An 18,344-nucleotide genomic window follows, 5' to 3' on the forward strand; every position below is an offset into this window, starting at 1 on the left:
ATCGAAAAAAACGAAAAAGCAGACAGAAGGGTTGCATTATGCATTTGAAGGTTATACTGTCAAACTGACTGAAGAACGAAATAACTACGTGAATTATTGAAGATAGTGTGGCTCATTGGCTAGTCAATTCCCATGATGCAAGGCGGTAAATAGTGTTAAAATTTGCTGATAAGTTTGCTCTTTAGGAAGTATACTTCATGAACTGAGTGCACTACACAGGTTACTTTACTGTATTCCAAAGTATACTTTGAAGTACTTGAGGAAGTATACTTGATGAACTGAAAGTGCACTACACAGGCTACTTTGAAGTATTCAAAAGTAAACCTTGAAATACACTATAAGTGTACTTTAAAGTGTACTAAATGACCTAAAACGCGGGCCAATTCAGCTTACTTAGTACAAAAAAAAGTATATAAATAAGTACAATGCTAGTATACTTTAAGTAACATAATAATAGTATACTTTTTATACTAAATATACTTACAAAATAAACTTGAAGTATACTTCTTTTTTGTAAGGGTGTTGACTCCCATTAAAAAAAATTGTTGTACGCATCAGACTTTTAGGCTCCAATAACCTCTTTGCTGACAGTAAATGCACTTTACCAAATAGTATTTGGTAGGCTAATGTAGCTACTATTTGAAATAGTGGTAGCAGAGCCTGTTTAAGGAGAGCCTGCTCACTCCCTATTAAGCCCCATTGTACCGAATTTTGTTGCAGTTCCACCAGAGTTCCACTGGGAGTGATCGCGGTCGAGTGCAAAATGAATGGGAGTCTATGGAGCTAAACGGCTACATTTGTCTCTTTCGCCTGATTGTTGTTGATAAATCTCAGATTTAATTATAGTTTTTGCATGTTCAACATGGATTACAGGTCAAAAGTTGAATGAACGAGTACTTATGTCCTTTTGATTTCTTACAGGGTAAGTCGTTGTTGCCCATAACACACTAGCATTCTGCTAACGAATGTTGATTGGTTAGTGAAGGACTGACTACGACCAGAGATCCCGCTTGATGGCATCCAAAGCAGAACCAGAATGTCAGAGCATTAGCAACATTAGCAACAACATTAGCAAGCCAAAACTCTTTCTAGCATGTGTATTGACAGGGAGAGCCTAACCTGTCAGCTGTGTTGTCGATGCCTCGAGAGTAAAGTGGAAGTAACCAGAGCTTGACGTCAAGCAGTAGCTCTGGTCGTACGATGTGCATGACGTCAATGCCATTTTCAAAGGCTTTTTAGAACAGAAAGGCGACTTAAAAAACAATCTAACACACAGTGGTGTGTGTTTTTTTTGCCTCCCCTTTCGATTTCAGAATTCAAATTACTAGACAAAAAATTATATCCTGAGAAAAGTGGATTTTGAGGGGTATAGCTCCATAGACCTCCATTCATTCTGCACTCGACCGTTAGCGCCCTCATATGGAACTTGAGTGGAACTGCAACCAGTTCAGAACCCGGAAGTTTCCCGAGAGTGGGAGTTCTTTCTTTATTAGACATTCTCTGTTGGTAGACATCGGGATAGATTAGCTCTAGCTCTACTTTAGGTAGGCTATCAATTTCAGATCAGCCTAAAATAAATTATATCCTAAAATAAATAACGTTCTGATCCAGTGGGTCGGTTAGGGGACACTATTCGATGTATCTCTGCTAGTCACAGCCAGTTAATTGATGGTAATATGCGCTAGTCATGTTAACGCGATGGTAAAGTAGCTAGCAACTAATGTATGAGATGCGCTAACCGGATGTAGTTCAGGGCCTAGCGTTCTAAACTGGTCTGTTATTGTTTACGTTTCAAAAAAAGGTCTAACAGGGAAGACAAAAACGTTCTGCTCTCAATGTAATCACAACGGAGTTCCAAGCGTCAACAATGCATTCTAAAACTGGTTGTTCCCATCCTTGATTATGATTGGCTATATTGCGTTCCATGCCGTTGTAAAATCCAGCATAACCTCACAGGTTGTCCTCATAACATTCTTTAACATTCCATATTACTGCGCATCGAATATTTCAAATTGAAAAAGAAGGCAAAGATGTCCATCTGGCTGTTGCGTGGCAACGATTTATGTAGGAACTATACTTTGTAGTAGCGGAAGAATGACGGTTTATTATTAAACTATTTTGTTTCTTATTGTTTTTATTGATGAATCCATTTAAAATATTTGTAGTAACAGTTTTAGAAATAAGCAGTACTAGTACTAGTACTAGTGCTACAGTACTCCGCTTCGAGTCGTGCCTAACAACTCCCCTTACATGTTCTAAAATCAGCGTAAACCACGGCCTCTTGGGGCTTATTGCTTAAATTTACTGAACTTACGAACAGTAATTCGTTCATGATAGCTATCTAGGGACAGCTGGGTTACTAGCAACTACATACTGTAGCTAGGGTTGCCACCCGTCCCGTATAATACGGGACCGTCCCGTATTGAACAATACAATTTACCGTCCCGTACTGACTCACTACGGGACGCAATATGTCCCGTATTTTCGTGCTAAACCTACTCTCATGCTTATGTTACGTTTTCACATGCTCCTACATGAGAAACAATATCATAAAACCAAGAGTTTCACGAGACATGGTAACAATGACGTTGAGTAACAGTGACTGCCTGTCATTCTGATAATCAAAATAAGATAGTCCCACGTGTAGCACGTCGATGATGATTGTAATGACTTGGCATTCTAATAATCAAGTTCCTGCCTCGATCTCTTAAAGGAGCCCTGCTCTTTTAACAGTTGTTCTGATCAGCTTGATGCATTTATCTTCACAACTAATTGTAATGTTAATTTAATTTCACAAATAAATTAAATATCCATCATAGTGGTCTTTGGTGGTCAACCAGGTCATTTGCTATTTTTGAGTTTATCAATGGTTTCTTGCTTCTTCCAAACTAAATAGTACATTTTGACAGATCAAACTAATTTCACATGTCCAGGATCTGGTGTTTTAATCCTTAAAGCCCCCACAAACAATCAAAAAAAATACTTAACTGTGATTCATATTTTGTTCAACAGTAGACTTCCAGTATAGGATTCAGTATAGGATTGTGAAAGAAAACTCTTCAAATTGCACAGATGCCAGTTTAGTTATGTTTAGTCATGGGTCAGATGGCTGAGCAGTTAGGGCGTTGGGCTATTAATCAGAAGGTCGTTGGTTCGATTCCAGGCCGTGCAAATTGACGTTGTGTCCTTAGGCAAAGCACTTCACTCTACTTACTCGGGGGGAATGTCCCTGTACTTACTTTAAGTTGCTCTGGATAAGAGCGTCTGCATTAATGTTATGTTTAGAGTGGCAGAGGAATTTAAGTTGATGCATAAAAAGGCACAATTTGGTTAAGAAAACAATCACCAGAATGCAGGAAATGAAGTATTTAACACCGAAAATCTCCTGGGGGACAACCCCCAGAGCCCCGCTTAAATATTTCCCCCCGACATTGGCCACAGCCAAGGTGTCCCTTATTTGACCACATTGGAGGTGGCAAACCTAACTGTAGCACTAGTACTGCACCGTCCATTCACGTCAAAAGAAACGGGACTCCATCCCGACTTTTTCTGGGTCTGACTGTGCAACATCACATACGATATAATGAATATTTAAGCACAGCAGACTATAATCAACTGTAGTTATTATATCGAACCTGCTTGGTGAATCTTGATTTGAGGTTGAATAACAATGTCCAACAACCGTTGCAGTCGCGCACTCTCCTCCTTCGAACGAAAAATCTCCTCATCGAACTCGGCAAACGATTTTTCAACGACTGCTGATATTTCCAAAACTGCTGTTGTTAATCGCTCAGTGATAAAATCCTTGAACACCTCTAGTTTAGACATTTTGGTGTTGAACAAATCGGATAATTTACGTGCTACGACAATTGTAGCTCGAGTAAGTTAGATTTTTCCCTCAAGCGCTTTCTTTCTAGCCGGATGTAAACAACTCAAGCTGTTCCGGTGATTAGTTCACCGTCTTCTTCTCACCTTCGCGCCATCTGTTGTGCTAGAGTTTGATCATTCGTGGCTTTTATCTCCCGTGCCGGGGCCCCCTAGTGGCCGGGGCACGGGGCAGCAGCCCCTTCTGCCCATTGCATGAACGCGGCCCTGATCGGGACAGACCCAATAATAAAAATACAAATTCTCGAATAATCTATACACCAAAAATAATTGTATTGAATAACTAAGTAATGATACATTATTGAGTAATAATTTGATTACATAAATAAATAATACATATTTATTAAGATGTTGATGTTACAGAGCTGTTGATTTAGGTTCCCTCAGCTTCTTTTTCTCCACAGCTCCACCCTCACCTCCACCACCTAACCATCAACCTCATTTATTTGTGTTATTTGGAATACATATGAAAAGTAAAGATTTATTATTATCAACTCTAAAAAAAAATTTTTTACCATGATGAGGATCTATTAGTCATTGAAGGTTCACTGTATCTAATAGCGGGCTACTCCAACAAAGCTTCTTGTGTGAGTACGGAACAATGACATCTTATGCTCGCCTTGATATCATAAAGGTTATAAGCAGGTAGGTAGGCTGTATAACTCATAAATTATAAATTCACATTTTGGGGATAACAAACACGTGGTGTGATTTATACAAGTTTTTAAAGTAATTTCATATTTAATAATTATATCATCTGCGCTACAACCAAAGTGAGCAAACCGGACTACAAATATGGTGTCTATTATTGTTCAAACTTGTTGGCGGCGATCTGGGAAATGTCGTTTTTTTTTACTCGTTATTTTAAACATCTTTGTCAATAATTACATTTAAAATATATATAAAATACAGAACTTATCAATACTCGACAAGTCAACATTTAATTGTCTTTATATGTAACCTTCACTTAAGCATCATTTAACATCATCATCTTTGAAAGTGGTTCCGAAATTATGTGAAGTGTCAATATTGGTCTAAATACAAAATCACAGGCAAGTTGTATTTGGCCCCATGTTAAATCCTTAACAACAATAGTAAGTAAGAAAAAGGATCATTAAGGAATTTATCAACTATGTACACAAAAGCAAATTTCGTGCATTTGACCTTTTCATGTCTCTTTGAAATGTATGCCCGACACAAGGTCTAGTCCAGTGAAAGTTAAGATGTTGTCATAGGACTACACCAAATACATCATTGGGAAGGTCTTGATCAGAAGAGTAACACAATGCCAGTCGGAAGGCTCTACTTGGTTCCTGATGTGAAATATGGACATGAACTTGAACTTTTAGCCCAAAATGTGGGATTCTAGGTGGCGCTACATCCGGTGCACCTAGATATGGCTGCGCCGACAAGAGCTCTGCAAAAACCTAGCTTTTTGCTTGTGTCAAATTTCAACGGGACATCAGGAACTGCTGTGTACTGGCGTTCGTCGAGACCTGGCTGTCTCCGGAGATCTCCGACACAGCGGTTACACCGTTGGGATTCACCATATACCGCCAGGACAGAACAGCTGATTCAGGGAAGTGCAGGGGCGGTGGTGTCTGTGTTATGTTAACTCTCTCTGGGCTACGGATGTAGCGGTACTACCATCTCACTGCTCTCCGGTCCTTGAGCTGCTAATTGTAAAAATCAGACCCTTCTATCTGCCTCGGGAATTCACTGCGGTCATCTTGAGTGCAGTCTACATCCCCCCCCAGGCAGACAAGGCCGCTGCTCTGGATGAACTGTATGGGATAATCAATGGTCTGGAAAACGTGCACCCAGAGGCAGCCTTCATTGTTGTTGGTGATTTTAACAGAGCCAACATGAAGAAAGTCCTGCCCAAGCACTTTCAGCACATTGACTTCTTCACACGTGGAGACCAGATCCTTGACCATTGTTATACAGCATTCAAGGGCAGTTACAAACCCCTCCCCCGCCCTGCTTTTGGGAAGGCTGATCACACCTTCCTTCTTCTTCTCCCTGCATATGAACAAAAGCTTAAACAGGTCAGACCGGTTAAGAGGTCAGTTCACCTATGGAGTGAGGAGTGTGGCGACCCTCCAGGACTGCTTTGACACCACTGACTGGCTGATGTTCAAGGAGGCAGCCGATTGGGACATAAATGATTACACAGACACTGTTTCCAGCTACATCCAACACTGCATTGATGACGTTGTCCCCAAGAAGGTTGTCCGGTCTTTCCCAAATCAGAAGCCCTGGGTTGATGCCACGGTCCGGGCCAAGCTGAGAGGCAGCACTGTCGCCTTTAACTCTTGGGACCCTGATGAGTACAGGAAGGCCAGGTATGTACCTTCTGAAGGCCATCAAAGCAGCGAATAGGGCTTACAGGACCAAGGTGGAGTCCAGCTACCATGGCTCTAACCCGAGGCGCATGTGGAGTGGACTTAAAGCCATTACTGACTACAAAGGGAGAGGCTACAATGAGACCCAGTCCTCTGTCCTACTGCCAGACGAGCTGAATTCCTTCCACGCTCGCCTTGAGAGGGACAGTGACCCCCCTGCAGTGGAGCTACCTGAGGGCCTAGCCAGTGGTGTGCCTACACTAACTGTAGCCGAGGTGAGTCTGTGCTTTAAGAAGATCAACCCTCGCAAGGCACCTGGCCCAGACGGCATTTCAGGTAGGGCCCTCAGGGGCTGCGCTGACCAGCTGGCAGGGGTCTTCAGTGACATCTTCAACCTCTCCCTTAACCTGTCTGTACTCCCCACCTGCTTCAAGAGGACCACCATTATCCCTGTGCCCAAGAACACCAAGGTCACATGTTTGAATGACTATCGCCCGATAGCACTGACCTCTGTCATCACGAAGAGCTTCGAGCAGCAAGTCAAATCATTAATCTGCTCCTTGCTGCCCCCCACCCTGGACTCTATGCAGTTTGCAAACCGGTCCAACAGGTCTACAGACGATGCCATCGCTCTGACTATACACACCGCTCTCTCCCACCTGGACAAGGGGAATACGTATGTGAGGATGCTGTTCATTGACTACAGCTCAGCATTCAACACAATCATCCCCTCCAGACTTGTCTCCAAGCTTGTGGACCTGGGACTAAGCACCTCCCTCTGCAAGTGGATCTTCCACTTCCTGACGGGGAGGCCACAGGTGGTGAGAATCGGTGACCGCACCTCATCTGTACTGATCACCAACACAGGTAGCCCCCAGGGCTGTGTGCTCAGCCCTTCCTGTTCTCCTTGTTCACTCACGACTGTGCGGCAACGCACAGCTCCAACCTCCTTGTTAAGTTTGCTGACAACACAACCATTGTGGGCCTCATCTCTGACAGTGACGAGTCGGCCTACAGAGAGGAGGTTGACACCCTGACATCATGGTGTCAGGACAATAACCTCTCTCTAAACATCAGCAAGACCAAGGAGATGATTGTGGACTATAGGAGGCGGCAGGAGGAGGAGCATGCACCCCTACTCATCAATGGATCTGAAGTGGTCAGCTGCTTCAAGTTCCTCGGGGTGAACTTCAGCAACGACCTCACCTGGTCGCGCTCCAATGGTTCCTGTCCCAAAGAAGACTGGGGATGTGAGAATCTGTGTTGACCTCAAACGGCTCAACAAAGCTGTTAAGAGGGAGAGGTTCGTCCTACCTACAGTGGACGACATACTGCCTCGGTTGGCAGAATCGTGTGTGTTCTCCCTGCTTGACGCTGAAAGCGGGTTTTGGCAGATCCCGCTGGAGCACGATACAGCCAAATTGACCACATTCATCACACCCATGGGGAGGTACTTCTTTAAGCGACTCCCTTTTGGAATCTCCAGCGCACCGGAGATATTCCAGAGAGAAATGTCAACCTTGCTCAGAGGCCTGGAAGGAGTCGAAATTTACATGGATGACATTCTTGTTCATGGACAGGATGAGAAGGAGCATGAGGAAAGGCTCCAAAATGTACTCCGGACCCTGGACAACGCAGGCTTAAAGCTAAACTACAAAAAGTGTCACGTACGTCAGAGGCAGTTAAACTACCTAGGTCATCTCATCGACGGAGCCGGCATCCGGCCTGACCCCGTAAAAGTCGGTGCCATCACAGAGCTACAACCGCCAGAGGATGTGCCAGGTCTGAGAAGGTTCCTGGGCATGGTCCATTATCTAGGGAGATACCTGCCCAACCTGACAGATGCACTACAACCCCTAAATGACCTGCTAAAAGATGACATAACCTGGATCTGGGATGCTGCACAAGCAGACGCCTTTAAGAGAGTAAAGCAACTCGTCACCACCGCACCAACTCTCGCCTTCTATGATGTACACAAGCCTACAATCGTGAGTTTGGACGCAAGTAGCTATGGGCTGGGTAGTGTGCTACTGCAACAACACCCTGAGGGACTGAAACCAGTAGCATTCTGTTCTAGGGCACTGACTGATACAGAAAAGCGCTACGTGCAGATAGAAAAAGAGACTCTAGCTGTGGTCTGGGCCTGTGAAAGATTTTCCACTTACCTGTATGGCCTAAATGAGTTCACAGTGCACACAGATCACAAACCGTTGGTTCCTCTGATCAACAATAAATACTTAGATGCAGTTCCCCTGAGGTGCCAACGCCTACTTATGCGCCTGATGAGGTATAACCCCACGGCAGAGTATGTTCCGGGGAAAACACTGACAGTAACTGACACGCTATCTAGACAGCCACTACCCTTCATACACAGTGAAGTGTGTGAACTAATATGTGATGTCTCAGCATTTGAAGCCGCAGCTCATGCAGCATGGCCCGTATCTCAGCTGAAGCTGGACAGGATCAAGCAGGAGACGAGCATGGACAGAGAACTGCGAGTGGTGAGCAGACAGGTGATCGAAGGTTGGCCAAAACACGTGAATAACATTCCAGCTCACGCAAGAGCATACCACCAGTGGAGGAATGGACTGTCTGTGTCAGAAGGTCTTGTGCTCTATGGCGACCGTATCGTCATCCCGCACAGCATGAGAAGTGACATATTGCAACGTCTGCACGATGGGCACCAGGGCATCACTAAATGTCGCGAGAGGGCGCACATGAGCGTGTGGTGGCCTGGTCTGGAGAGCGAGATTCAGGACCTAGTGACATCATGCCCAGAATGCATGGAGGTCAGACCAACACAGAGGAAAGAGCCTATGATAACCACACCGCTACCACAAAGGCCCTGGCAAAAGATTGGAGCGGACATCTGTGAGTATGCAAAGCAGAACTATCTAGCCCATCTGCCTGACATGACGAGTGAGACCACCTGTGCACGGCTGAAAAACATGTTTGCCAGGTGGGGGTGTCCAGACGAGCTACGCACAGACAATGGAGGACAGTTTTCAAGTAAAGAGTTTAAACGCTTTTCTGAGACTTATGACTTTCAACACATTACCTCCAGCCCCCACTACCCTCAGTCCAATGGGGGGGCTGAGAGGGCAGTGCAAATGGCGAAAAGGATCCTCCGGCAGGCTGACCCGTTCCTGGCTCTCATGAGCTCCAGAGCTACTCCCCTGCATGCCACGGGTTGCAGTCCTGCCCAGCTGATGATGGGCCGCCAGATCAAAACAACAGTGCCTACAGTCGAAAAGGTACTGTCTCCAAAATGGCCCGACCTTGCAAAAGTGCGCCAAGCTGACTCCAAGGCCAAAAGTAGCTACAGGCGTGCCTACAACACACGCCACAGCGCCAGATCACTTCTGCCTCTCAATCCAGGTGACAGTGTGGCAGTGATGGTGAGTCAGGCTGGACGACAACAGGGACAGTCCAAATGCCACACCCAACTCCGAGGTCCTACCTGATCCACACGGACCATGGGACACTGCGAAGGAACAGGCGACACTTGCGCCCGACGTTCCCTCCTACACAAGAGCCGGACACGACAGAGGACACACAGGTGGCTGAACATTCCCCACCTTCACCTGTTCGACAGATTGTTCCACTGGGGCCCGTGGCACAGCCCCCTGCTCAGGCTCGTGTATCTTCACGGGGGAGGATTCTCCGCCCACCAGAGAGACTGAAAGACTTTGTGATTAACACATAGCTTGCCTCTTGGAGCAGAATAATCTCCAGCAGCTATGGAGGTGCATGGGTAGTCTACCTCATTACCCCAGGTTACCCCGTATTCTCAAATACGAATAAGGATGGGAAAAAAAACGGGAGGGGAAGTGAAATGTGGGGAAACTAAAAGAAGACACAGATGTTATTGTTAACAGTTTAAGGAGATGTGGATGTTCATGGTTTAAAACACTTTTTATGTGGATATTGTTTAGTCATAAGCATTTACAGAAGCTAATGATAGGGCTTAAAAAAGGTGTCTTAGGAGTCATAACTTTCAACTCAACAGCTGAGAGCTTGAGTTACAGTCATGTACTGTTAGAATTTATTTCCATTTTAAACTGTTCATTTTCTTAAGAAGAGATGCTGTACCCTGTTAGCTCTATGCTGTTAATTAGCCTACAGTTCAAAAGGAGGAAGATGTCATGTGACTGGGTCTAGTCAATGGCGTAAGGTTATGGGCATGGAGATGAGGCTACCGCAAGGGGGCCGGGGAGCAGGGCGGTAGGATATAACAAGAGCAAGACGTTAGATACTACAGACACGCCACGAATAAAGCAGACTTCTCAAGTTGTATTATGCGTGTCACGGAGCAGTCATTCCGCAAGCAGAAGCTTGTACACTCCCAGCCCTACAGGACACCTACCACACACGTTGCCTAAGGAAAGCCAGCAGGATTTTAAGAGACTGTTCCCACCCATCCTTCAGTCTCTTTACCCCGTTGCCTTCTGGCAGGCGTTACCGCAGCATCCGGTCGCGCACACGCAGACTGGACAACAGTTTCTACCCAAGGGCCATCAGGCTTCTGAATAGACACTGATATGGACATTGATTTACTGCACACTAGTCACTTTCAGCTACTGGTTGCACTTTCAGTAACATTGCACTACTGTACCTCACTGTACCTCGCCACCAGGCTCCTGTATGGTCATTGACATAGTCACTGATCTGCAATTTTGCACTATTGTACTGTACTCCACTTGGGTTAGAATAGGTTATAGGGTTGAAATAGGTTTTATGTGCATTTAGGGTTAGTGTAGTGTACTATTTATTGTTATCTGTAATTTAGGAAGTTTAGTATTAGGGTTATTATAGTCGATTATTTATTGCTATCTGTATATTTAGGAAGTTTCACTTATTTAAGCTCAGCATAGATGTAAATTATGCTGAGCATAATTTACCCTCTCCAGACAGAAGCAGAGTCATTAGAGGAGAATTTATGTTCTAGTCTCTTCGAGTACAGTTGTTTAGCCTCTCTCACTGCCTTGCTAAACCTGTTCTTCGACTCCCATGTGTCACATATGGGAGGAGCATGGGAGAGAATGATTGGAGTCGCCCTTCGCATCTTGGATGCCATGTTACTTCAATAGAGCTCTGCTCACCTCCCCAGTTCGTACTGTAGAAGTTACAATCGTGAGACAGGGAGCTTCAACAGTACTCACTAGCTAGACTTGTTTCACAATAACTTTTGCTCCTGTCATAGTGGTATAGGCTACTGTAATGACACATTATACCAGGAGAGGGGTGTGCTGTCTATTCATTTCGACTGGAAAAAGTCAATTACAATGTATAATACTTATACCTGTGTTGTGTTGATGTGTTTTGTTACAGTGGTCGGCACGTAGTTCAAAAAGATCTTAGTTTTTCCTCGATTGCTATAACACGTTTCTTGAAACAGTCAACCATTTTCTCAGAACTGTAAACACAAAACCAAATATTCAAACTCAATTTCCAAAACCTCTGACTCTTCTGGTAAAATCAAACACTCGCCCCTAAACCATTTAACCTGTGCTCAAAATCAAACTATGATTTCAGATCATAAACACAACCCATCAATGTGTAAACACTATGGAGCAATCATTAGACACAACACAAAAAATTGAGAACACAGCATCCAGGGCATGTAGTTAAAGAAAATGTTGTTATTACTGTATACATATTACGTAAATTCCATTCGCAATAAAGAAAATATTACAGTAACCATCACTAAATACTGACAAAGAAAATTCTGAATGAAAAGCATAATAAATTCAAATTCAATTCAAATGTTTGTGTAAAGTCTGTTTTACACAATTCATTCAGCCTAAGCGTCGCGTTTTCTTGCTGGGTCTGGCCAGGGGATTTCATCCACCTCACAGGCAATGTTGTCCCTTGCCATGCAATGGATGAAAAAGCCTCTGGTGTGCCGGATCCAGCCTTGACAATATTCCACTCCGATGTCACCACAGGTTAATTCCATAGCCTTGAGAAGACTTGGTATATGGGTTTTGGTCATAGACCTTCCACTGCCAAGCAGAGAAAAAATCCTCGATTGGGTTTAGAAAAGGGCTGTAAGGTGAAAGGAAAACATTTAAGAATTGCTGGTTGATATTGAACCATTCACGTACACGGACACTGCGTTGAAAGCTGACACTGTCCCAAACCACCACATACACAGGATGCACTGCCTGCTGATGATCCTGGAGCTCACGCTTACAGTTTTTTTCAAATGCTTACACACAAATTCCTTACTTTTCACAAAATGTTTCACTATTTCATCATCACTTACTCGTCACATGTGCAAACACTCATTGCTTTACTCAACACCAACCAATCATGGCTTTAGAATAGGCCTATAAATAACTTAATTTGAGTTGATTTACAGTGGTGGGTATAATTTGAACCTTTACTGTAGAAAGGATAACAGGTATGTAACAATATATTGTAATATACACATGTTCTAATGTACACATAACAGCTGTTTCAGCACAACACACGGTATACTACAAACAAACGTATTTTACGTAGCACCCATGCATCCATTGACTGCAGTGCACTGCATGATTGGTCACAGTCTGGTGGATAACTGTAACATAACATACCGTGCAACAGTACAGTGACTGTAAGAAGTCTTTATAACAATATTGTAGAAAATAGTATATATACTGATATACTAATGATATACCAGACAGGGTTGGATCCAAGCGCAGAGCGCAGATTTAATAGAATGGTCAGACAGGCAAGGTTCGGTACACGGCAGACAGGGCAACACAGGAGATTCAAAAACGGGGTAGAAAACTAAGGTCAGCAACAGTAGAAGATTACTCATCAAGGCTCGGACTGAACTGTAAAACAAGATCAAGACTTCGCACTGGACAAACCAAAATCAGACACTTAAATACTAAAACTAAACAAGACACAGGTGTAGCCGATTGTCCTAATACTCTGGGGATGCCGAGCGTGGCAGCCAATTAACTGCAGAAGGCTCTGGCGTTACAATATATTATTGTATGCTACAGTTCATGACACACACAGACACCATTTCGTAATCACCTTTTTCAAAATTACGGTAGGTTTGGTTTCTGTCCTACTACACTCTTTGTTTTGTACTGTGTAATACTGTATTCACAACCACACATGCTTATAGTATAAAAATATGTTTGGTTTTAATCTTGTTTTTGTGTTTACCCTAAATTTTTCATCATCTCTGCTTTCAATCTTGTACATAAATGTACAAAGGAGCTCATGAAAGAAGAGCTTTAGGTTTTGAATAACTGTGTATATGATATATCCAAAAATGTAATATAATGGCAAAAGTGTTTGCTACATGTGACAAATGTTTGCTTTTGAGACGTGTTTGTGATATTTTGATTGCAGTGCTTCATTTTGCAAGAGAAGCAAGGCATTTTGCATTTTGTGTGTGCAATTGTTGGATTTGTGAGTTAAGTTTTGAAAAGAAGAGCACAAGTAAAAAAAATGTGTGTCAGCATTTGAAAAAGACTGTAAGCAGAACATCCCAAAGACCACCCAGAAATGTTAAAAGATGTTCAGTGTTGTATGGCCCCAGGGTTGCATGATGGTGGAGAACCCCATGGTTACTTATGGCTGCACAAAGGGTGACATTGCCACCACGCTGGCCAGGGACTCCCACGATGGCACGTTGGCCAATGATGTTCCTGCCTGCTTCCCTCATTGTCATACCATGAACAAGAACATGGTCTATGACTGTTGCTCGAATATCATCTGAAAGGACTACTCTTGGTCTTCCTCGTCCTCCTCCTCTTACTCTTCCTCTGCCTCTCGGATTGTTTCCAACCATTCTTACATCCACCCAAGACACATGTGCCCCTCTGAACTGGTTTATATTCTGGGCAATTGGTTTAGGTAATCACATCATTAGAAACAAGTGTGAACAATTTTGAGTCATTGGGTTTTACTTGACAACTGTGTTGTAGTTGGGTTTACTGTTTGCCGCCTGTGTTTACTGTTTGCCGCCTGTGTTTACAATTTTGCAGCACAAGTGCATCACAGTCCAAAATGTGTTTAGTGAATGAGAGTGTGTTTTGAGTTTTGCCAAAAGAGTGTCTGATTTGACAAATCGGTTTAGTTCACTGAACATTTGATTCAGAGAATGGGGATTAGTGTTTTAAGGCCGATTTATACTTCTGCGTTTTTACGCACACGGGGAACGCCCTCTCCGTCAAGAAACGCCCTCTGCGTGTCCTCGCATAGCCCTCGCAGAGCTCTGCGTGCGCCTCCTGATTTTCCTGATTATCCGTCTGTCCGTGCGTCTTTTTACGGATACCCCTTGGCTATGATTGGTCCGTATTAGAACCGCTTGCGTCAGGGGTGGGGGCGGGGTTGCCATGACCAACAAGAGAACAGAATCCTTTGACCGCCATTGTTGTAGATTTTTACAACTCTTATTTCAGCTAAACAGTACATGTAAATCAGCATCAGAATTAAAATGTGACGAGAAATGTGCAGTGTAGTTGCTGAAAATGTGCTTATTTTTTTGATGAAACAGTTCATTTGTAAATTTGCTCCGACTTTTCGATAACCTAGCTAGCATCGCAGTGCAGCGCCATCTACTGTTCTGGCTGTGAATTCCGTCAGAGTAGTATAAATTCAACCAATCCGTCCGACTCCGTCCGACTCCGTGCATGCGTCTGTCCGTTAACGGAGACGCAGAAGTATAAATCGGCCTTTAGCAATTGAAAAGAACTGTAATAGAACCGACAATATTTGGAACCCCAACTAGGCTATTAGGAATAGCTTGGTCAGGTTACACGTGTTAAGTAGGGTTTTTATCTCATCATTCTAATAAGTTGTTGGATCAAGGTTTGGCTCATAAGGTTGCATGTTTTATTCTATCTCTGATTAAATAATTTGACATAAATGTTAAAAATGATGCTTATTAAGATCTTGTTGCTGCAGAGCTGCTGGTGAAAGTCTCCCCGGCTTCTTCAGGGCTGTTTGGGAAGCTGACCACCTCCATTCTATATCATTCTGAAAAACAACACAGTGAGTCAAAGATTAAACAAAGAAAAGGGATACTAAATTCATAAAAAACTAACCTCCTGACCCAGGTAAAAAGAAAATGCTAAGTATACTAACTCTTAGCATACTTGAAGACTGATTAATCATACGTATACTTCACGTTATTGAATGATTAGTTAATTTGAAGTGTGCTATTTTGGAACAACTTATTTTTGTACTAAGTATATTTTGGTTGTAATTAAATTGTACTAAAGCACAATTTTAAGTGTACTTTTACGTGCTAAAGTGGAACAACCTCAAGTATACTTAGTACACTTTAAGTATACGGCTATGTCCATGTCTTTACTTGCACACTACAGTACAGCAAATGTATACCAGAACACTGAAGGCTACATTGATGAAGGGACTTCAAAAGTAACTTAAAATATTCTAACATTTCAGCATATTTGATTGTTATTTTTTTTAAGTAAGCTTTAAGTGCATTGTTACAAAGATTATTTTTTGCATGCATTTTAAAATATACAATAACATGTTTAAGAACAAAGTTCCAGTTGTACACTTCAGAAATTACATATAAGTTTTACTTAAATTATATATTTTTATAATATATGTACTAAAAGTGTAATGTAGTACCATGTTTTTAAAGCGTGTTCAAGTATTAAAGGAGACATGAAATGCTGTTTTTGGATGCTTTTATATAGGCCTTAGTGGTCCCCTAATACTGTATCTGAAGTCTCTTTCCTGAAATTCAGCCATGGTGCAGAATCATAGCCACTACGAGTAGTCCCACAATGAGCTTTCCTCAGAACGTGCTGTTTTGGTGTCTGTAGCTTTAAATGCTAATGAGGAGGAGAGGGGCGGCAACATGCGCTAATGTTTACAACGGATGTATCGCAATGGCTCGTAGCCCCCGTTGCTGTAAGATGCCTCGAATTTAGCCATTCTCATCTGATCACCCTGGTTTGCAGAGGTGCACACTCATAAATAATTTCAATGAAGAGAAAGGCGGATATCGCCCGTGCCATAACACCAACAGCATAACGATTATCCAAATAACAAAGAAGTGTACAACACTGGCGTTACAGCGTTTGTATTCACACACATACTTGATGCCATCTATCTTTACAGTAGCAAAAGTAACTCAGCTGTTAGCTGCAGAGCTAATGTTACAGCCACATTCTAAGGTTAGCAAGCTTGGTAACATTATACAGTAAAGCAACAAAATGATATAGCGTTAGTTAACTTACTTGTCCAAGGTTTGTAGCTTGACCAAGGAGAGTTAGTAATGATCCAGAATTTTATTTCAGCAAGGCCAGTTTTGTATTGGCTCAAGTTGAGGAAACGGTAGAGGCTGAAATGTTTGGCGCAGACATACAAAACTTTGTGAAGTTATGTCAGCGCAATTCCAGCGAAAATCAAATTAAGATACTGGTTGTGCAGAAGCTTGGATGAAGGAACTAAAAAAATACTTTTGTTTTGATTTGTACATCCAAGCACTAAGCAACTGTTATGCTTCGTTTGTTTGCTCGCCATGATGTCTCTCCAGGAAAAACCGATATCGCACTCTCCCTTGCACGGTGGTAGCTCAGTTTATCATGGGCGGGCCAGATGATCTGGGCAGGCAAAGCAGAGAGAGGGGAGGTAACCTTCCTCCTATCTACGTCACTAGGAGGAGATTTTCAAACAGAGCAATTGAGCCTTCATTTTGTCAAAGGCGGAGAAGAACACGCAGGGCTTGGTTTACACTTATCGAAAATTGTAGCCACTGGGGGACCAAAGGCAGGCTAGGGGAACTCGTATTAATGTTAAATAACCTCATAAAATGAAGTTTTCATGTCATGTCTCCTTTAACGTTAAAATTGGTAAAAGCATTATAGTAGTATACTTTTTATTTATTCACAGATAGTACACTTTCTTAATATTGTAACACCCCTAGCCGGGATGCTAATGGAGGAGTCGGAAGTCAACTGGTGAAGTGCTGGGTTTTTATTACACAGACAGTTGTGGGCCACTGTCTACGCCTTAACTAATACCAATAGTCTTGCAATCTGAACAATCTTAATAATGATGCTTAATGGCTCTGGTTTTGCTGCTTTACCTACCTTTTGATTCAAAGTTCCTTCCCTGGTCACTGTGAATTAACTCAGGCACCCCAAACCTGCTGATCAGCCCACGCAGTAAAGCATGCTGGCACTCCTCAGTCCAAATAAACTCCCTGTCTTTGCCCAGTAGGCTTGTGAGGGGGGAAGCAATGCTGGAGAACCCCCCTCACAAACCTGCGGTAATAGGAGGCCAGCCCGAGGAAGCTCTTGACCTGCTGCTTTGCTGTTGGGACCGGCCAGTCTCTAACAGCTTCCACCTTCTCGGACATGGTGCTGATGCCCCTCCCCCCTATGCGGTGCCCCAGGAAGGTTACCTCTCGCTGCATGAAGTAACATTTATCTGGGTGTAGCTTCAGCCCCGCTCCCGTCACTCTCTCCAGCACCCTCCTCAGTGTTCCCAGTGCCTCTTCAAAAGAGGTCCCATGAGCCAGGATGTCATCTAGATAGACCAGACACTGTTTGCTGGGGACGTCTGAAAGTAAACGGTCCATGAGACGTTCAAACGTGGCCGGTGCATTGCAGAGTCCAAAACAACACATTGAACTGCCAGTGGCAACGATGAGTAGAGAACGCAGTCTTAGCTCATGCTTCTGGGGCGAGCAGCACGTGCCAATTGCCGCTGCGTAGATCAAGGGAGGAGAACCACGAGGACCCCCTCACCATGTCGAGGCACTAGTCCACGCGGGGAAGTGGATACGAATTGTAATGGAAATGTTGGTCATATGCATAGATGTATGTGTATGAAATCTATAATCTTCTATGTTCATTGGTAAGAGACAGGAAGGGAAGATAATTAAGTTGAGTTCAAAGGAATGTGAGGTGCTGATGGCTCTGTGGGCAGCTTGCCCTGGGGGATGGGTGAAGCATTTTATATGGCCTTCTGTCCTCTGGTTACTGTAAGGGGTCAATGAGACAGTTGCTCTGAACTTTGGCTAGAAGGACTGTGTCCTGTTTCATTGTTTGTGTTAATTAAAAGTATTGTTTGAAGATGGTCACACAAAGGACAGTTGACCATTTGACTGGTCAACCCCTG

At 43.3% G+C, this 18,344-nt stretch overlaps 1 pseudogene; it reads right to left on the reverse strand.

Moving 5' to 3' along the window:
• The window catches only part of LOC124488476, a 46,586-nt pseudogene extending 42,613 nt beyond the window's left edge, over positions 1 to 3,973 (reverse strand).
• Between the last annotated feature and the right edge of the window lie 14,371 nt (positions 3,974 to 18,344).

This window comes from Hypomesus transpacificus, unplaced genomic scaffold (genome assembly GCF_021917145.1).
Source record: "Hypomesus transpacificus isolate Combined female unplaced genomic scaffold, fHypTra1 scaffold_138, whole genome shotgun sequence".
Taxonomy (NCBI): Eukaryota; Metazoa; Chordata; class Actinopteri; order Osmeriformes; family Osmeridae; genus Hypomesus; species Hypomesus transpacificus.